General features: G+C 47.7%; 1 protein-coding gene across 1 annotated transcript in view; it reads left to right on the plus strand.

Annotated features, from left to right (window-relative positions):
• Positions 1-22127, plus strand: part of GAB2 (GRB2 associated binding protein 2) — a 195628-nt gene that overhangs the window by 80728 nt on the left and 92773 nt on the right. The window lies entirely within an intron of this gene.

The following is a 22127-nucleotide window of genomic DNA, read 5'->3' on the forward strand; positions in this document are numbered from 1 at the left end:
TCAAAGAAAGATTGTTCCCTATAGCCTGTTGGTGTGTCCTGTCTGACATTAAATGGTTCAAGGGACAAAGCTTCCCCTTTTTCCCTTGGGAGACTATTCCGCACTCTAATAGAGCTTACTATTAGAAAACGTGGTGTGATATTCAGCCTGAATTCTCCTTTCACCCCATTCTTCTTCATTATAGTCCCTAGAACAAATCTAAACCATGTCTCTTTCTCCATAGTGTTTACCCCCCTGCAGACAGTTATCATGTCCCTACTAAGTTGTTGTGTAGCCAAGCTAAACATATTAGCTCATCAAGCCAGTCTTTCTGGCCCCTTAATCACATGTTCTGTTGCTCTTCTTGGAATGTTGTCCTGTTTGTTGACATCTGTGTGGAATTGAGGTGTCCAGTATTGAACGTAGTGTGAGGAAACGAATCCTGCAGGAATAGGAGCACTCTACAGAAAGCCACACGACCTATTAAACAACCATGGCTGCTTAGAAACAGCCCTTCCTTGTTACAGCCTAGATTGTGTCCTTGTCATCCTTGCATGAATGTGGGAGGAAGGCTGCCCCTCTGCCCACCATCTGCTGCTCAGCCAAGTGAGACATAGCTGCATCTTGGGTCTGGGTCTGATGCGGAGCACAGTTCCTGCTCTCCAGATACTCCCCATGCCCACAGGTGGGTGGAGAGGGATGGGGAGTGTGCAGAACCTTGTCTGATAAGGGGTTTACATGTCCTCACTGAGCTCCACTTCTGTTCTTTTCCCCATCCACTAAGACCGAGCCCCCAAATAAAGCAGTTAGCCAATTGCTAAACATAATTTCCACAGACTCTTTAGTTTCTAGGGGCAATCAAAGCACTCTTCCCAGCTCTACCTCTAGATCCATAAGTTATGTCACAGTGGGTGGTGCATTATTTTGACCAAGAACTTAGCTAGTAGGTAAAGATTGAGATAACATTCACCTATAGCCAAAATGTTACCCAACCCAGGCAGCAGCCAAATTCCCAAGCTCAGTCATCCAGCTGAGTCCAATAGGGGCTCCCACCAGCTCCTGCAACCTCTCCCTCACCCTGAGCTCTGGTTGGCTAAGAGAATGTAGAGACAAGTAGAACTGCCCTTAATGGCAACTTCCTCACTGCCTTCAAAGAGAGACTGAGAATGCTTAGTAACAACCAACCCCTTTCTTCTGATTCCCTGGGCTCTTGTAGCTGCTGTGTAAATGCATCTGGGTTACACACAGACTCACTACTGAAGGAACAGGAGTTCTCTGTATATTCACCAAGAATGATCATCATGATGATGTGGGAACAACAAAGCTGTAATTCCTCATCTTCTTTGGTGGGAGGGGGGTATGGATGTAGGGAGGCAGAGGAAGAATCTAAAATGGGGTTTAGCTCAGATCTATTTACTTAGCTGCTGAAACCACTGGAGCATTCATTGCTAGAAAAGGACATTTAAATGGTAGAGTCAGCACGCACTCCTCCATCTCCCCTGCATGCCAGTAAGCTGCACTTCCCCCTAGCACCACTACTGCTTGCCAGTGTGTTCATGTCCAGTCACTCACACCTCTGCAGACATTTGACTCTGTGCCAGTGCTCCAGATGGGGTCTTGCTGGAACAAACCTCCAAGAGAGCTCTGCTCTCCCAGGAAATCTGCAGCGACTGAACGGGTGCCAGCGGGCATGGTGATTGCTTGTGTTGCGAGAACTGGGCTCAGGCTGCCAGTTCATTTTACACAGGCCTCTGTAGAGCCAATCGCTGCTGTTGATGGGCGAACCTCCAGAAGGTTCAGAGAGCTGGGCTTAGACAAGCTCTTGGAAACTAAGATGTGCATCTCAACCAACTGAGGTGTTTGAGAAACTCTTTCTTGGGCTTTTCATTGAGGGCCCCGCTGCAGGGGCGGCCAAAGCTTCCTAACAGTGGGTGGGCCACTGGCACCTGAACTGTGGCCCCACCTCCCCTGCACTGCCCCTTCCCCCCAACCCCATAACCCTGCACCACGCTTCCCCCAAGGCCACACCCCCACTTCTCCCTGAGACCCTGCCCTGGCACCTCATCTTCCCCCGATTCCCTGCCCCCACACTGCCCCTGCTCCCTGAGTCCCTGCTCTCTCCGCCCCTTCTCTCCGATTCCCTGCCCCTGTACTGCCCCTGCTCCCTGAGTCCCCGCTCCCATACTGTCTCTTCCCCCCAAGACCTGCCCCCTTTCCCTCATCACTCACCCTTATGGCCAGTAAAAGTGGGGAGCCATGCCCCCCTCTGTTCCAGGGCCCCTGCCCCACTGCCATTGGAGTGAGGACAGTCTGCAGAGCCTCAGCAGCAGTAGGTTGTGCCACTGGATTCCCCGCTACCCCTGTCAAATGTCACACTTCTGGGGTTTCCTCTGTAGCAATGTCCCTCCAAGGGTAAGTATATCACTCCTCAAACCAGGGCTGCCTGGGGGGGGCGGGGGGGGACAAGTGGGGCAATTTGCCCCAGGCCCCGGGCTCCAGAAGGGCCCCCACAAGAATATAGTGTTCTATAGTATTGCAACATTTTTTTATGGAAGGGGCCCCCAAAATTGGTTTGCCCCAGGGCCCCTGAATCCTCTGGGCAGCGCTGCCTCAAATGCCCCTGGTCACACAACAGGTTATGTTCCCAACCAGCACTTAAGAGCCACAGCATCCAAACTTTACCAGTTCACATACCATGACTGTGCATGGCTGAAACATCAAGCTTGTGTACCACAGCTTGGGAACTACCCGGGGAGCCCCATATTGCAGCCACTCATGAACAGCAGATGTGGGTGGCGGGGGGAGGAATAGGAGAGAGACATTAAGTAAACTTTCCCCAGCTTTGAGCTCTGGGCAAATGCTCAGGACAGATTAAAACCGGCAAGCAAGAGATGAAAAGATTTGATTTCAGCTAGCAATCCCGGCCCATCCAGTTCCCTGGATTGTTACCTAAAAGAGATTTGAATAAAATGTGCCTGGCTATCCTAGTGCAATACGTTAAAGCCAGAGTGACTCAGAACATACCTGGACTCTCAGAACAGAAGGGGAGAGGGATAGCTCAGGCCTGCTAAACCCAGGGTTGTGAGTTCAATCCCTGAGGAGGCCACTTAGGGATCTGGGGCAAAATCAGTACTTGGTCCTGCTAGTGAAGGCAGGGGGCTGGACTCAATGACCTTTCAAGGTCCCTTCCAGTTTTAGGAGATAGGATATCTCCATTATTTATAAGTGCCTAGGGTCACCAGATGTCCCGATTTTATAGGGACAGTCCCAATTTTTGGGTCTTTTTCTTATATAGGCTCCTATTACCCCCAAACCCCATCCCGATTTTTCACATTTGCTGTCTGGTCACCCTAAAAGTGCCTAGAGATGTTAAGTTGCTAAAAGTGGTGTGATTTGTGTTCTCTCTCTCTCTCTTTCCCCTCCCTTGGGCTGTGTGCTCACCCAGATCCTTCAGGCAAAATCCAACAGCCCAGTCTCAGCCATTTGCTGTTGCTGAGTTGCCCCAGCATATCCAGTCAAGGATACAAGGGGCAGGGTGAGTCAGCACAACAATGCAAGAGCTGCTGAGTCAGGAGGAGGGTGAGCTATGTGCAGGCTGAGAAATCCAGTCTCTCAGCTGACTTCAAACACATGCCAGGCATTGGCCAGAGAGCACACAGTGCTGCTGCGGGTGGAACAGCCTGTGATATGGTTAAAACTGAGGCTGCATAAAACATGACTCACCCAAAAAAAGGCAGATTGTCTCCATTCACTGACAGTGACAATGAGCCAAGGAATCTGCAGCTATCTTACTTAGCCTCACTGACTTCGACTCACCCTGCTGCCTGTGCGGCACCATGCAGTCAAGCCGCATACCTGCCGCATGCTTCTTTGTGGCCACAAAGCTACCCTGTGTGATTAATACTTAGCACGTACATATAATTGTGCCTGTTAGGTGAGGACATTGAAAACACTAATTAACCCCCGAGAATGCTGTGAGGAAATGTATTGGGTCTGTGGCTGCATAAGGGCTGTTAGCTATTCTGCACCTGGACCATGCTTCTTGTCTCACTTATGCTGATATCAGCCAGGAATAATTGCACTGAAGACAATGGCATTACGCAGCTGTCAAATACGTGTCAGTAAGTTCAGAGTCAGGTGAACAGGGAATGTCATAAATGGGGGATTGCTGGGAATGGGGCAATGCTTCCTCAGTTGTCTGGACAGCACAAGCTCTTTCCTCCTTTCTGGTTCAGCCCCTGGCTACAGCTACCCTCTCTGCCCTCTTTACCATTAAATCGCCTCAGTGTCCATTTCAAACCTGCAAATAGCAATTTACTCCATGTCTCCTGCATGGCAGGGCAGATCACCTGCCTCTCCTGGGTAGGAACCTATTCCAGCCAGCTGCAAGGCAAGGTCCATCTGCCACACTGAATTCCCTTAAGGGAGAAAACAGAGTTAGGGCTCCCTTTAGAGATCTGGTCAATGCCCCTCTGCAGAGAGTCCATGCTAACCCACACAATAGCAATCTGACCACCCAACCTGGGAACAGATAGCATCAGTGAAGCTCTCGACTTCCGCTCCCTTGGAGAGCATTTTTCTTGCTATACAAACCCAGGTCTCCTGCTGGATACCTCAGAGTGCTACCTCTGGCTCACCAGGTCAGACCCTTCAGCACATTATCCACAAAGAATGCTTCCTGCTGGCCTTACTGGCGTAGAAGCTGCACCCCCACCCCAGTATCAGTCCCAGACATGATTTAACACTGTAAATATATCTCAAAATCATCTTTTCCACCAGTCCTCCTGATTCCACCAGCTGCTGATTCCCCCATCCCATTCCTGTCTTGGAGGAATGATTAACACATGCTGCAATAAAACTCATCATCTCCTCCTTCCACTTCAGGTTCCCACAGCCCTTTGCTACCTCCCAGATCACAGAAATGTTTCAAGCAGAGAAGTACTTCTCAGCCCATCACGTAGCAATGGGAAGCACCTTTCCCTGCTCAAAGTACTTTGCAAACATTAACGAAATCATCTTTGCAACACCCCTCTGAGGTAGGAAAGGGTTGGTAGGAAAGGCAGAGACGAAATTGAGGACCAGAGAGGTTAAGAGACCTACCCAAGCTCAAGAATTCCTGGCTCCTAGACCTGAGTCCAGGCCAGTATTCTATTCTGGTTGTTGTACCATGCACGCAACTTGATTATGTGAGAGTCTTGCAGGCTTAAGAATAAACAGAAGTAGTAGCTTCTGTCATGTAAGGTTTCCCCTCTATTCCTCTCCTTCTGAGAGGGCATGAAGTTATGTGTATGAAGTTTTTAAAGCCAGGTGTCCTCCGGAAACTTCGCAGACCCATTAAGTTCCTGGAGTTAATAGCAATTGACTAAAAAGTCTAGTGAAGACAAGTCCTAAGCAACACAAAGCATATTGACTTTGAAAAACTCATACACATAAACTTGATGCCCTGTCCCATAGGAAACCAGAGGACTGCATGCTGGAGTGATGTGCTCGCGACAGCTTGGCTTGCTGAGAAGCCTTGCTGCTGCTTTTTGTACTGGACACTGAAGGCAAATAATACCTCTATGTCTTATTTAAGGCACTTATATGGCCCTTATTCCTACTGTATCTGGGCACTTTCCGATACCCTGGCAGGGTAGAAAAAGTGCTATTATCCCCATATTACAGATAAAGAAATAAACCAAAGAGAGACTAAGGGCCAAATTTTTAAAGGTGTTTTGGTGCCTAATGATGTACATAGGTGCCTAGTGGGATTTTCAAAAGTAAGTTGTTTCTAATGCCTATTGGTGCCTAACTACCTTTAAAAACCTAGCCCTAAGTATTTTGCCCAAAGTCACCCAGGAAGTTTGAGGTGAAGCAGGAACTTGCATGCAGGTCTCCCAAGGATCGCTACTAGGCCATCCTCCATCTCTGCAGTAGCTTCCCAATCACTTAGGTAGCATCTGTCATCCACTCATGACAATGAATCTCGACACCTCCATCCTTGAGCTGTCTGGCTAGGGCCACATGAGGATGTTGCATGCTGACATTTGCCTCTTTCTTGCTTCAGCGCTTCTGATGTGTTTACGTTTGAGTGGAAGATGTTTAAGTGAGTCAGCAAAGAGGTCATTTTCTAATGCAAAGTGCTGCATGTCCTTAATACATTGAACAACAGGGATTTTAATAATACATGAAGGGGGAAGAGGTCCACTGCCTTCTGAAATACTTTTCAGATATTGATCGTGTTGGCAGATAGATCCATGGCCAGTCAGGATTCCTGTGGAAATATGCGCAGCGGAGCCAATGGAGTTTTTCCCATTTAGACCAGCTGAGGATCTGGCCGAGGATTGTTAAAGGCTTTTTCGGTGCATATGAGCAGTGAGATATTATGAGCTAGATCTACAGTTGGTATAAATCAGCTTTGAAGTCAGTGGGATTACTTTGATTCACACCTGCTATCTGGGCTGACATCGTGATGGTGGTATTGAAGTGCACCAGAGATATACATGGCACTTTAGAGAGGCTGCCAACAGGGCCAGCTCTACAGTTTTTGCTGCCCCAAGCAGCGCACCGAATTGCCGCCGTGGGTGGTGGGGGCAGTCCCTCTGCCCTTAGGGAGGCAGACGCGTTTCCGCCGTGGTGACAATTCGGCAGCAGCTTCTATGTTTAGCTGAAGCCACCCCAGACAGCTAAACATAGAAGCTGCTGCCAAATTGCTGCCACCACAGAAATGCGCCTGCTACCCTAAGGGCACACGGACTGCCCCCGCCACCCGCAGTGACAATTCGGTGCACTTCTTTGGGGCAAAACAACAGGGACTGCTGCCCCTTGCAGATTGCCGCCCCAAGCATCAGCGTGGAATGCTGTTGCCTGGAACCGGCCCTGACTGCCAAGGCCAGATTCCAAGGGCACGTGCTTCACGCTATGGTGTTTGTCTGTTTTTTTCAATTAGTGGGGGATGAACTGAAGGGTTGAACTTTGGTTTCTGGCCCAGTAAGGATCCCAAAGTGTTTCTAATCACACTCACTCTGTTGGCTCTCCCCAGGACCCCAAAGCCTCCATGTTTGGGCTGCAGCATCTCAGGGGAAGTGTTTGAAATCTAACTGGAAAACATCACTCCAGAGAAATTTCACTTACACAGCTCTGTTGATCTGGGGCTATGTAAAACCTGGGTCAAATCCTCAGCTGATGCAAACCATTTACTGGTATCAATTGATCTATGCTGATTTACACCAGCTGGGGCTCTGGCCCCTTGTTTATACAGAAGATACCCTGGGTATAAGTCAACTTGATGTGTCTCTCAAACACATTTTCCTTTGCAATGTATGCAGGTTCTCCGGATCTTTCAATACCAGCTTCAGGCCCAGGCTAGAAGCATTTCCAGAGAGCCCATTCTCACCTCTTGGAAACAGGAAGGAGCACAATCCTTGTGACATTTCCTGCCCTGTTTTGCCATCTCAAAAGCCTCCAAATCTCAATGAACTTCAAAGCCTATCAAAATGGAGTGCCTCATCTGTGGGGGACATCGGTGTTGCCACTGACTTCAGTGGAACAAGATTCATGAGCTCAAATCTTTAGTCCTTTAAGGATTACCCATCATTAACTTGTACCCCTGGAGGGGCTGGCTGTACCTGGTTCCAGTTTACCAAGCTACTTCTCGTGCACATGGAAATTCTGAAGCAAAGCAGGATGCTCTGTGCCCCAAGAGCCTCTTAACTGGAGGAAAGCAAGGGCCAATGGTAGGCAGCTTAAAACAAACAAAAGGAAGTATTTCTTCATACAACACACAGTCAATCTGTGGAACTCTTTGCAAGAGGATGTTGTGAAGGCCAAGATTATAAAAAGGGTTAAAAAAAGAACTAGATAAAGCACCAATGCTATTAGCCAGGATGGGCAGGGATGCAAAACTGTGTTCTGAAGTGTCGCTAGCTCTGTTTGCCAGAAACTGGGAATGGGTGACAGGGGATGGATCACTTGATGATTACCTGTTCTGTTCACTCCCCTGAAGCACCTGGCATTGGCCACTGTCGGAAGGTAGGATACTGGGGCTAGATGGGCCATTGGTCTGACCCAGTATGGCCGTTCTTATGTTCTTATATGATTGGTTAGCAAAGCATTTTGTCTTTGTGTTGATTTACTGCCCAAGCAGCAGCCCTGCAATGTGCAGATGTGTATTTTCCCCATTGCTCAAATGGCTCAGGCAGACAACTCCACTTCCTGCTGAAGAGAAGAGCCTCAGCCCCCCGCTCCCGCCAAGAAAATCCAGTGTGTGCCTTCAAATGCTTTGTTCCTTCCCTGAAGCTCTCTGGTGACTCCCCCTCCTTTGACCTTCACTAATGAGTTAAAAAACCTCTACTGGCTGCTCCCCCTGGCTCTTAGGGAGGGGAGCTGAGATCCTATCACTGATTTCTCCTGCAGGCCAGGAGAAGAGAGAAGACGATGATAATCCAAAGATCTTGAAGGGAATCATAGAATCATAAAAATGTAGGACTGGAAGGGACCTCAGTAGATCCTCTAGTCCAGTCCCCTTCACTGAGGCAGGACTAGGTATTATCTAGAAGTTAATGAAGATCCTGATGATAGCAGTCCCATCCTCTGCCCCCTGGAAGTGGGAGAAAAAAGAGATCATAGATCTGAAAAGTCAGGGAAAGAGAAGTTTGGGGTGATTCACATAAGGGGGGATTCATAATCAGGCATCCAAATACTTTCTGAATCACAGGCTCCCGAGATCAGAACATCAGCCTCTGAGCACAGCTGTTCCATTACAAGGTGTCAGAATAGCATCTCATAGTTTGGGGCATAAATGCTGATGTCATTTCTTTGCAGTGAGGAAAGCTGGTCATAGTCATGCAACCTGCAAGCCCCAGAGAAGCAGGTGGAAAGGACTCTGGGAGGCATTGCTGCTCTTGAGAGCTATTGTGTTCATCATCTATAGAGTCCCCAGAGGAGTCTTCTTTCCACGGGACTCAAAGCAGATCCCAATGAAATGGCTAGAGGAGAAATCTGCTGGCTATAGCCCTTTTCGGGAGGCTGGTGAGTTTCCCCCAGGAGAGGGGCATTTTCCAGGAGGCATAGAGCCGGCCTAATGACACTGCTGTCCCAGTATGCATGTTGGAAGCATTCGGGGGGAAGCAGGAGTAGCCTTGTCCCTGAGCTCCAGCTGTTTCCCACTGCTACCCCAGCCTTTTTGGGCCTTAGGCAGCTGAGACTGCTCTGATCTGTGCTAGGGTTTTGAACGTAAAACCTCCGCAACAGCCTCTGGGTCCCAAGCTTGAAATCCAAACTCAGGAGGGAGTGTTGTGTCGCATTTAAACCAGGGTTCTGGGGGGGCAAGACTCCTGGATGATATTTCTTGCTTTGCTTTGGTTCTCTTGAGAAAGTCACTTAACTGCTCTGTGCCTCAGTTTCCCTGGGTGTAAATGCTGATTACAGGCCCCACCAGGGTACTGGGATGCTCAGCTAATTGCTGTCTGTACAGTGCTCTGACACTCAGAAGGAGTGCTATAATGCAAAGCATTATTATTGATTAGCCATCACTATCCCCTGCGTGGCTCTAGGCAGGGCTCTCCAAGCCTGTTTGAAATGGCTGCTTGCAGTGCAACTCACAACATAACGATTAGCTCATTCCATCAGCAAGTGCATCCTGGCTGTTGCAGTCTCGTAGCAAAGATTCGTACTTTGGAAATGTGCCCGCAAGGAGCAGCCTGGCTGTGAAGTCCCTGTGGTCTCCTGGTGTCCAGCCAGTTGTTTACTACATAAGGTCACCCATGCCCTGCAGGCTGCTAGAGTTAACCAGAGTTCATCATTTAACCTTTGCTCCCAAAAACCTTCCCAGACAGTCACAACACTGATTGTGCCGACAGAACATGTCTTCTTGGCACCAGGGAAGAAATAGCAGCGCTGGCGGAGAGTGGAGAGACGTGACCGTTCCTTTGTGTTTTATTCCATGTCGCAGTCACCAAGCTTCAAACCAGCTCCTTCAGTGGAGTGTCTTATTCAGTGGAAGGTGTCACAACAGAGCGATAGCCATAGCCCTGTGTGAACCCCCCTGTGCATTCATCCATCCATCCACTCTCCCATCCCTACATCCTCAGATCCTTATGCAGTGCCCATCAATGTAATAGCTGATTGCCTGTCTCAGTGGCACTCCCTGCTGCTATCAGTCCGGAAGAGCTGGGAATAGGGTTACCACCTCTCCTGGCCATGCCATGTCCTTCAAGCTAAGCATACAGGGTATCAGGGTCCTAAAACCTGGGGATGGTGCAACTTCCTGCTGGGAGGCTGTATCATGCAAAACATTGAGACTTCACAATGCAAAGTTCACACCATCCTGATGCAGGCAGGGCTATAACAAATGGCCTTTGCTTGTGGGGGGTCTTAGATTAGGACCAGTTCAGACAATGCTGCCAAACCTGCAACTGCAGGGAACGCCTAGGTGATGGGGCACCAGCTCACCAGAGACAGGCTGCAATGCCAGTGGGATACTATTTGCTGCTGAGGCTCCTGTGACGCATGCTGTGGAGTATAAGCAGCTGAAGGAGAGCTATCTGATGGTGGTAACTAAAGCGTCTGGAGCATTAGGCCAGTCCCCCTTTATCATGACCCTGAAACACTGCAGAATAGCTTCTTCTCCATTTCACATGAAACCTCAACTAACTCCCTGCTGCACCCAAACACCCTGCTCCCTGTCCCTCCACTCTCACCCCTAGTTCTGGGAAGATTTGCTGGTGTGGGATAGGAGCTTTCCAGGAAGTGTCACACTGAAACTCGGTCCTTATAATAACAATTTACAGGGTGTATTGTGTTTGTAGATCTCGCAGCACTCTTCAAGGGTGGAGAAGCATCATTCTGCCTGTTTTACAGACAGGAGTGGGAGGCTCACTGACTCACACAAAGTTGAAAAGACACTAACCCCACCACCACCACCACCAAAGTCACACAAAAAAGTCAAGGGCAGAACCAACAGGATAAAGCCCACGTCTCCACTCACAACCCTGAGTTCATCACAATTGCTGCTAGATGGGTGACTTTGCTAGGATCATAGATTTTTCTGAACCAGCCCTGTCTGGTTCTCCCATGTGAGCTGAGCACTGTGCGGCTTATCAGTTTTCTTTATGGTGGTTAGTTAGTTTCTGACTTATCAGCCTCTGTTCACATATAACAAGTATTATGGTTTGGGTTGTTCATACAGCCAGCATGGCAACATATCTTCCACCAATACCTATTTCCTAGGTGCGGTACCTATATTTAGGGCTGGTACCAGATGTATTGGTGAAGGTACCAGATTTCCTACCAATGGTTTTTGGTATCTACATTTTAAAAGGTGCTTTCTACAGTGCAGAGAATTTCCTAGCCACGTTCACTGCTCTCACTGAAGCTATGGGAAGTGTTGCCATTGCAGTGTGTTCACGAGCTGGCTCTAACAGACAAACGTTTTCAGGCAGGAGGAATTGCCTCTGACCCACTCATGAGCTGTTTGCTCACTTTTCCGGCTGGAAGCGTACCCATTTCTTTCTCTGAAATGTTGCAGAAAAAGGACACATCCCACACCCAGTGTAAGTAACCAGAGCTTTGCTGAGCCAAGGAAGAAATTCACCCCTGTGCAGAGAGCCTGCAGAGACCTGAAGATGTCAGTGGTGCAGAGCCTTTTGGAAAACTGTTTGCACAGGGGTGAATTGCAGCCAAAGTGAAAAGGCTGGACCAGTCTAAGGCCTGGTCTACACTGGGGGGGGAGGTCGATCTAAGTTACACAACTTCAACTGAAGTCGACGTACTTAGATCTACTCACCGCAGTGTCTTCACTGTGGTGAGTCGACTGCTGCCGCTCCCCTGTCGACTCTGCCTGCAACTCTCACTGTGGTGGAGTACGGGAGTCGAGGGGAGAGCACTCGGGGATCGATTTATCGTGTCTAGACTAGATGCGATAAATGGACTCCCACTGGATCGATTGATCGATTGATCGATCCACTGATCCAGCGGGTAGTGTAGACATTTAAGGAGGACTCCATTTTAATTAAAGGTGATCTGCAAAGGGGAAAAGGAAACCGTTCAGCCCAGATTTCTGTTCTAGATGATCAACTAACCAGGCTATGGAGGGCATAGAAATACATCTTACTACATGTTTTCAGAATCCTTCCTCCCCTTCTCCTGCCCCCCTTTTGTGAAACTTCTTGGTAACTGCAGGTTGGCTGAAGAGATCCCAGAATATGACAATACAAACACCACAGGTCTCCTTTACAATCCATTTAAACTGTGGCATTTGTGATGTCACAGAGTGGCCCATCCTGGGATACCTTTGACAAAAGAGAGCACTCCGGGACAATTTCATAGAAGGAGCAGACAGATTTTTAAATGTACTGTACCATTCGCTTTCTGCGGCCAGGTTAGTGCAGTTACTGGGCACCTAGATCTGATCCCAATTTGCTGGCCATTTTTGCCTTGTGGTTTACCTTGAAAATACCTACAGTCAATTCTTACCCCCAGATCCAGAGTGCTGTCACGACTGCACTGCCCTCATCGCCCTGCTTGTTCCTCTGAGAGAACCTCTATCTCAGAACAGCAAGAGGGAGCAGCGTATTGGCCCAAATGTGACATGGCTCCCTGGACGTTCAGGCTCCAACCCCAGCAGAGCTGAGTCAGGCCTTCACTCTCCCCAGGTAGATTAACTGAGTTCCATGAGGATACTCTGTGGGTGTCTTTCAGATCAGAAACAGTGGTATGGCTTTCACTGAAGTCAGGTGGGGCAGCAGGTGTCCAGTGCCATTGAAAATCGGGCCACAAAGTCCTGCCTGCTTTATGTGCATGTGACAGAACTGCTGGCGCTTTTCATACTGGAAGGGCTGCCACTTTTGCCCTCTCTGCTGTGCAGAGTGGCTGCATCCCCTGTGGTACTATATATGGCTATATTTTGTACAGTACTTTGAGCTCAAAATTCCTCCACTGTCTCCTTGTTCCAGTCCCTCTGACAGGCTCCCTTCTCCCTGGCAAGCCCACATGACATGAGCCAGCAATAATATGAATAGTCCTCAAAACAAATCCTAGCCAGTCCCTCCTCTGGGCTCCCCTCTGGGCTCTGCATCTGTCTTGTTTATGCAGTAAGTTCCTCAGGGCAGGGCTATCTTGTGCGGACATCAAGTTATTGCCCGCCCACAGTGAATGACAATCGCACCAACTGTAAATGAGTGTAATTAGATTATTTCTGACATCTGAGCCACACCAGCCCTGCCCAGGAATACAGTATTGTAACATGCTCCTCTGCTTTAATTTTGCTGTTACCAACCTCGTTTTTGGATTGTGGAGGCTGCCTCCCAATTGGAACATGCTGTCCTTAATCACAGCATGGCTCTGGGCTGAGTGGCATGTTTACGCGCATGTTCTGCTCTGCTGCACCGACCCATCAGCTGTCAGCGCTCTCCCAGAGCCACAATAAGTGCTACATGCTAAAGCAGATAGAGCCGATGCAGGCAGAGGCAGTGAAATACAAACAGGTGGGGCTCAACTGTGTTGTTTTTCTTTATTTATTATCTCTATTATGGTAGCACCTCGATGCCGCAGTTATGATCAGACTCCATTGGTACATGGTTAAGAGTGAGTCTCTGTTGCAAAGAGCTGGCAGTCTGGGTGATCTAGTGGCTAGTGCATTGAAGTGGGAGTTAAGAGACCCCCCAGGTTCCGTTCCTGCCACTGACCTGCTGTGTGACCTCGATTAGGTCACTTTGGGCTTGTCTACACTACAGATACCTATGCTAGCAAAGCCCCCTAGTGGAGATGTGGTGTATGCTGGCATAAGGAGTTCTGGTGGTATAGGTACTCCGCATCCCTGAAGGACATTTACTATCCCAACAAAAGCTCTCTTCTGTGGGTAGAATTGCATCTATGCTGGGTGTTATGTCAGCTAGGAGGTGTGGTTTTTGTCATGCTCCGAGCTGACATAGCTAGGCCAGCAAACTTTCGTTTTGTACAATAAGCCTTCACTTCTCTTTCCCTTCCCATTCTTTGCCTGTCTTGTTTATTTAGATTTTAAGTCGTTTCAAACAGGGACAGCTTCCTACTATGTACAACGCCCAGCTCAATGGGGCCCTGTTCTTAGCTGGGTGTTACCATAAACAGAAATAATAATCATAATAATTTTAAGAGACAAAGGAAGGGAACTGAGACAGAGAGAGGTTAAGTGACTTGTTTAGGGTCACACAGGAAGCCTGTAGCAGACTCAGGGATTTAACACAGATCTCCTGAATCCTCACACAATGTCTCAACCTGAAGATCCCCCTTCCTCTCTAAGGATGACTGTGCGGAGAAAACAGTGCCATCCTCTTATTTATTAGCAGTGCTATCTTGGTAGGATTTAATAGCTCACTTCTAGGGCAAGAGGCAAATCAGTATTTCATCCAAGCAGAGACAGGCATGTGCTATGACAACAAAACAGCAAAAGAGCCTTTTGCTGAAGATTAACAAGCCTCGGGATTTTTTCTGAGACTAAAATTCCTTCTCATGGAGCACAAACCAGTCCCCCAGGAAAATAACCCAGGAGCCCAGTTCATTATATAACAGTGACGCTGTGAGAAACTTCCCAGGGCTGAAAACCTGATGGGCGGATCATTCCTCATACTTTCCTCTTTTTATTCCTTATTTCAAATTAATTCACGGACACTGAGCTGCATGAATGTTTGCTGTTGTTGGGGCTCTTTAACTGCATCAGCTGTGCTTACAAGGCTTAAACATCACTTAACAGGAACGATGCCTTTCTCTGGGTTACTTTAAAGATGGAGGGATCATGGAGGCTGGGGGTAGTGTACGTTCTCTCGTTGTCTCTCAATCCTCCGTTCCAACTCTGTTTCTATCCATGTTTGTTTTCCTTTACCCTTTTGTGGCTCCCTTAGGCTCCTGAGAACCCCCTGAGAAGTGCTGAGTGGGCAATGGTTCTCCTGTCCCATCAGCATTTTCAAAGTTTCGTTTTTTTTTCTCTGTCCCAAATCAGGACAAAAAGACGGAATCTCAAAAATGTTTGTGAACCAATAATCTGGAAAAAAAATCAGATTAGGTCAGTTGAAACTTTTCAATAATTTCAATTTTTTTCCATTTTGACTTTAAAAAACAAAAAACTTTTTAGTAGTATAAATTAACTTTTCAAAATGAAAAACTGTTTTGAACCAAAAGCCCAAACGTTTCACTTTAAAACCGTTATTTCAACTTCAAAACTTTTTTTCCCTCAAAACACATTTGAATTGAGAGAGTTGTCGAAACCGACACCTCCCCATGGACAGTTTTGGTTTCAACTGCACTCACTGTAGCGCTGCAGATGCCCAGGCTGTGAGTGGAGAACCAGAGGAGCCCTGCACCTTGCAGAACCGGGCCTGATCTGTGGAATGAAGTCCCACTATAGTTCCCCACTTAGCATGCCGCTCGTCCCTCCAACCTCATTACATGCCTGCAAATGTTAAGGAGGAAAAATAAAACCTGGGTGCACTATGGACTGATGATAAGCTGCACTTCAGAGCCTTATCCTCTCCCAAAACATCCTTTTGGACATCACACAAGGGCAGAAAGAGCATTCGGAAAGGAGGGACTCCGGCAGAGGAAGAGGGGATGGAGAGCGATGCAACCTCATTTCTGAACCCCCTGCCCTTTGTGGCTTTAAATCTCAAGCATCACATGGCAGTGGCAGGAAATATGTAGGCGGGGGGGCTTTGGCCTTTCTGAAAATCCCACAGTAGACTCAGATGGCCGCTGTACGGCCAAACCCTCTTTGCCTTACTCACGAATGCTAATGGGGGTCTGATTCCACTGAAGCCAATGGAGTTACACTCAGAAATTAATTTGGCCAAATGGGACTAGAACTCGTGAGTAAACAGGGGCGGCTCTAGGTATATTGCAGGCAGGCAGGCTGCCTTCGGCGGCTTGCCTGCGGGAGGTCCCTGGTCCCGCAGATTCAGCGGCATGTCTGTGGGAGGTCCGCCGAAGCCGCGATGCCAGCGGACCCTCTGCAGGCATGCTGCCAAAGGCAGCCTGCCTGCCACCCGGCGACCAGCAGAGCACGCCCCCCCCCCGTGGCTTGCCACCCCAGGCACGCGCTTGGCCTGCTGGTGCCTGGAGCCACCCCTGTGAGTAAAGCAGCTTGAGATCATGCAGTGGCCTGAATTCAAGACTAGGTGCCAGGAATTCTGTCTGTGTGTTTCTATTCCCCATCCCCACGATATCTAAGTGCCTCCCAATGATTAATGGATTTCACCCTCACAAATGCTCCTGTGCAGCAGGGCAGTATTATCCCCATTTTATGGATGGGGAACTGAGGCACAGAGAAACTAAGTGACTTTCCCCCATGTCACACCCAAAGTCTGTATCGAACCTGTGAATTGAACCCAGACCTTCTGAGCCCCGGGCTACTGCCCTTTCTACTAGATGCACCTTCCTACCAAGAAAGCCTGAGTTTTAATCCCCTCTGAGGCCCTTAGCAACCCTCATAGGCCAATATCTTCCAAAGTAGCCACTGATTCCTGAGGGCCAAACCTGCGACCCTTATGGTTTGATTTTCAGAGGTGCTGAGCACCTGCAGCGCCTGTTGACTTCAATGAGGTCTCTGTTTGAGGGGTTGGAGCAAATGCGGTTGTACCTCAGCACTTGGCTGCAGACAATGGGTCGTGTGGTGTGTCCAGGATGGAAGCTGGAGGCATGAAGGTAGGCATAGCGGTCAGTGGGTTTTCGGTATAGGGTGGTGTTAACATGACCATTTATTTGTACCGTGGTGTCTGGGAAGTGGACCTCCCATGTAGGTTGGTCCAGGCTGAGGTTGATGGTGGGGTGGAAGCTGTTAAAATTGTAGTGGAATTCTTTCAGAGTCTCCTTCCCATGGGTCCTTCCACCACAATTTCAACGGCTTCCACCCCACCATCAACTTCAGCCTGGACCGATCTACACAGGAGGTCCACAGACAGAGACCAACCCTTATAAGATCTTCACCAAGCATTCTCAAAACTTCGATACCTGCACGAGGAAATAAGAAAACAAATCAACAGAGCCAGACATGTACCCAGAAGCCTCCTGCCGCAAGACAAGCCCAAGAAAGAAACCAACAGAACTCCACTGGCCATCACCTACAATCCTCAGCTAAAACCTCTCCAATGCATCATCAGTGATCTACAACCCATCCTGGACAATGATCCGCACTTTCACGGCCTTGGGAGGTAGGCCAGTCCTTGCCCACAGACAACCGGCCAACATTAAGCATTTCTCCCAGAACACACACCACAAACATAACTTTAACTCCAGGAACCAACCATAGCAAAGCAACCTCGATGGCAACCTGCCATATTACACCAACGACACACATCAGAAGACCTAACAGATCACACAACACTTCACCTGCACATTCACGGCAATGAAAACACCATCATGTAGCAGCATTCGCCCCCTCTGCTAGTACATCGGCCAAAGCTGGACAATCCTACATAAAAGGAAAATGGACACAAGTCAAATTTGAGGAATGTAGTACAAAAACCTGTAGGAGAACACTTCAACCTCCTATGGACACACAATTAGCATCTTAAGGTGGTCTCCTGCAGCAAAAAAAATCTTCAGGATCCAGACTCAAGAGAAACTGCTGAACTGTCAGTTCAATTTCAAATTTGTTTAATCCTGCTGACTGTGTCAAAGACCTGAATTGGGCTAGCAACTACAAAGCAGTTCTCCTCCCTTAGTGTTCACACCTCAGCACTCTGGAGATAGAGAGTGCCATCATGCCTGCCGCTACTTGCACATAATCTCACAGTTATTCCTTAGACTGAGCTAGCCCTCGCTATCTATAACATGCACCGCGCGTCACTAAGAATTCCACATGTGTCGACAACGTTGGTATTCACCCACGAAAGCTTATGCTCCAATATGTCTGTTAGTCTATAAGATGCCACAAGACTTTTTGTCGCTTTTTACAGATCCAGACTAACGCGGCTACCCCTCTCATACCTGAAGACCAATTGCTGCATAACTGCCTGCTGCAGGATTTCATGTACTTTCCTTTGAAACAGCTGGTCTGTCCATTGTCAAAGGCTAGATGGACCACTTCTTCGATCCAGTAGGTAATTCCTATATTCTTAGCGTCTGTATCACACTCACGTACCACAGTGCTGGGTATGGGATAAGAAACTAAATGGATGGATAGAGTCATGACTAGGAGTAATAGAATGAAATTAAGAACAGGCTGAATACTTCCCGATAGTGAAGAGGAAGTAGTGGAAGCCCTAGAATATGAGTCATTTAAAACCAGCCAGGACAAATCAGTGGAGCATACACTGCAATAGGCAATCCTGCACCGGTAGGGGAAGCTGGACTGTCATAAGTGTATTAGGGTCTTTTCCATCTCTACCCTAGACAGGAAGTTTTAATTCATCCAGGGTCACTTTTCATAGTTTTCTATTCTGAATTATCCAGGAAGAAAACCCAAAGGAGAATAAAACATTCAGCGACTGTACCTTTTTATGTACAGAACTGATGCCACAGCAGTGGTCATGAGCTTGAATGGCCTTGAGAAGTGTTGTCACTCATCACAGATTTCCACAGTGCAGGATCTCTAAGTTGCATTATACAACTGACTCCACATGGCTGACCCCATTTATTTGAAATGAAGAATTTGGCAAAATCGACACGAATCTGCAAAATGTTTCAGTATCACCATCTCTGTATGTTTGGTTAAAAACAGTTTCAGGCACAACATTTCACCCACCTCTACTCACTAATTCTTACTCTGCTAATCTACACACCCCATCGTTTGTACCGTCAGTTACTCCCCACTTCTCGGCAAAGATCTTATTCCTTTTACAAGATCCACTGTGCTGCACAACTTGATACCATTACAAATGAATGACACTTGGAAAATGCATCGCAGAATGTTGTTTTGCCTGGCATATTCTATGTTCCTTTACTGATTTGTTTTCCTTCTAGTTTGCAGAATTCCGTCATTACAGTGGGTATCCCAGACCGCGTGAGCTAGCAAGGTTCCATAGCATTTTGCCTTCCTTTTGCTTTGTGGCAACTTGTAAAAGGCCATGTGCTGCCCTCATGCAGGCCTTCGTATCCTAAAATTGGGGCATCAGTGCATTCACAATAAAGGAGCTGAGTGAGAGGAAGCCAAAACAAACTAACAAAACAGCATGTCCGCTTTATTAAAGTCTTAGGGAAGGAGCAATTGCCACAACAGTGTATAAAGCCCTCACCTCTGGACCCTAGGTCAGAGCTCCCAAACTTAAACTCAATGAAATAAAGTCTCTGAATCTTGTCAGGCTGGTCCCCTGGAGTCTGAGGCTATATCTACGCTACTGCGGTAAGCCGACCTACACTACGCAACTCCAGCTACAAGAATAACGTAGCTGGAGTCAACGTACCTTAGGTCGAGTTACCACAGGGTCTACACTGCGGGGGTTTGATGAGAGAAAATCTCCCCTCAACTTACCTTTCTCTTGTCAGGGGTAGAGTACAGGGGTCAACTGGAGAGTGATCTGCTGTCGATTTGGCGAGTCTTTACTAGACCCGCTAAATCGACTGCTGGTGGGTTGATCTCAGAGCGTGGATCCCAGCTGTAGTGTAGACCTGCCCTGAGAGACAGCCCACCATCTGCTGCAGCCTGCATGGCTCCTAATCCCCTCTCTCTTGCTCAGCTTCCTGTTCCTGTTTAAATAGCCCAGCCCTCGGATGAGGCAGGGCCCCGTTGGTTACACCCAGGCTGTCTTGGTTGTAGGCTCCACCCTGTCCCTTAAAGGGGCAGCACACTTCTTCACACTACTCTTTAATTACCTCTCATCTGGCACCTTTAGTTCCTTATTAGTAAAATGTATAATGGCAGGCACTGATTTTTGTACAGCTTCTTTTTGAGACATGCAACTTTTATGACAGAATTCTCTCCTTTTCCAGGAGCTATACAGAGTCATCTCCTCAAAATAAGGCTTAAGCAAGACATGCATGGTGTATAGGTCTTGTGGCTGTCCCCACTGCATGCAGGGTGAATTTCCCCCATGGGAATTAAACGTATGCCATGATCATTCCTCACCTAGCAGAAAAAACAGAGAATATGGGGGATATGATAGAGGTATATAAAATCATGAGTGATGTTGAGAAAGTGGATAAGGAAAAGTTATTTACTTATTCCCGTAATACAAGAACTAGGGGTCACCAAATGAAATTAATAGGTAGCAGGTTTAAAACAAATAAAAGGAAGTTCTTCTTCACACAGTGCACAGTCAACCACAACTGTGGACCTTTCTTTATTCTTGAGGAGATTGTGAAGACTGGACATAAACAACTTTTAAAAGGGAAAATGGATAAATTCATGGGGCCTCAGCCATAAAGGCTATTAGCCAGGAAAGGGTAAAGAATGGTTCCCTAGCTCTGTTCATCCAGAGGATGGAGATGGATGGCAGGAGAAGAGATCAGTCGAGTCATTGCCTTGTTAGCTCACTCCCTCGTGAGCAGCCTGGTCATTGGCCGACTGTCATTGAGACGATACTGGGCTAGATGGACTTGTGGATCTGCGCCAGTACGGGCCGTGTCTTATGGTTCTTAGAAGAGGGAAACATTGGTTTGACGGCACCAAATCATGTACACAGCTTTTCTCCAGCAAGAATTATTTCCACTGCTACCACCCAAGTTGAAGCGGGGCAAATGTGGGTATCTGCACTTTTGTTGCCCAGCAGGAGGATTTCCCAAGTGCTCTGTCGCAAGGGACAATGTTGTTCTCAACTGGGCTGCTGCTTTACAACACAGTCAATCAACTATAGAAGCGCTGGGTCGCTAGCAGAAATAGGACCACATAACTGTGTGAGCCACCACGCCTGCCTCCTCGGCACCGCATAAAGGAGGACTTCTCGCAGCATGCAACACAGCATTCATGCAGGAGGGACAGAAAGTATAACTGCAAATGTAAGCAGAAAAGATGATTTCTATTAGGGATAAAAATTAAAAACATAAGAGCAATATCATCTGGAGAATATTTAACATTCTCAAGATACGCATTGTGAGCTCTGCGTTCTGCCATGGCTTTGCTCTCATTTTTACACCAGCTGTAGGAGTCTGTCTGTGTGCGTTGTGTGCTCTGTTGGAAGAAGGCTGAATCAGGGGTTATGCAACCTATGGCATGCATGGCAAAGGCGGGACATTGAGCTTATTTTCAGTGGTCATCCACAGCTGCTGGGTCCTGGCACGCAGTCTGGGGGCGTCTGCATTTTAATTTATTGTTAAATGAAAGCTTCTTTATACATTTTAATAATTGTTTACTTTAACATACAACAATAGTCTTAGTTTTAATGTAGACCATAGAAAGAGACTTTAAAACGTTAAAATGTATTACTGGGCTGCGAAACCTTTAAATAGACGTGAAATATGGAAAGACTTGGCACAGTCACTTCTGATAAATGGTTTGCTGACCCCAGTGGCTAATCGAGTCACATAGAAGAGTTTGCACATGACCTTCTGATGGTCGCATTCCCTGGAATGCTGAAAGCAGGCTGTCTGTCCCAAGGGTGAACGCTTAAGGGGCATGGCAGGAATGCTGTCGTGGGTTGCTGCTGGCCTCTCAAATTATTCCTTCCTGCGAAACTATATCTAAGCAGTTTTTGCCCGGTTTCACTCTTTCTACAGGTTTTTGGCTAACTGGAGCTCGCAACACACGTGGCATTCACTGCAGCCTGGTTTTTCTCTGTCCTCTCTCTTTTAACTGATGGGTGGGAGGAAGTCCATGTCAACATATGTTCTCTGTGCTTGAACTCAAGACATGGATGATGCACCCCTTCCTGAGGTGCCACGTTTCGTTGTTTTCCATGGGCTCCATTGGCTGACAGTGAACTGCTGGTTCCTTAGGTAATTGGAGTCAGTCCTGTCGGAAGGCGGATACATATGAGATCAAAAACTTTGATTTGATTCTGTAATTCATATTGGGATCACGCTGCTTTGCAGAGAGCAGAGTACAGGGTGATGGCTTTCATACGGTGATTATCGCATTGATTCTCTCTCCAATGGAAGCTTCATTGCGCAAGAGTATCCGTTTTAATTCCTAGATAAAAATGAACTTGCAATATCCATCTACAGGATACAAATCCATGGATTGCCATGACAAATCAGTATTCTGATATACAGAGAAAGGCAGCAAGAGAAATCCTGTGGACACCTCATACGACTAACAGAGGTTTTCG

The sequence above is a fragment of the Chelonoidis abingdonii genome, chromosome 1, assembly GCF_003597395.2.
Source record: "Chelonoidis abingdonii isolate Lonesome George chromosome 1, CheloAbing_2.0, whole genome shotgun sequence".
Lineage (NCBI taxonomy): Eukaryota > Metazoa > Chordata > Testudines > Testudinidae > Chelonoidis > Chelonoidis abingdonii.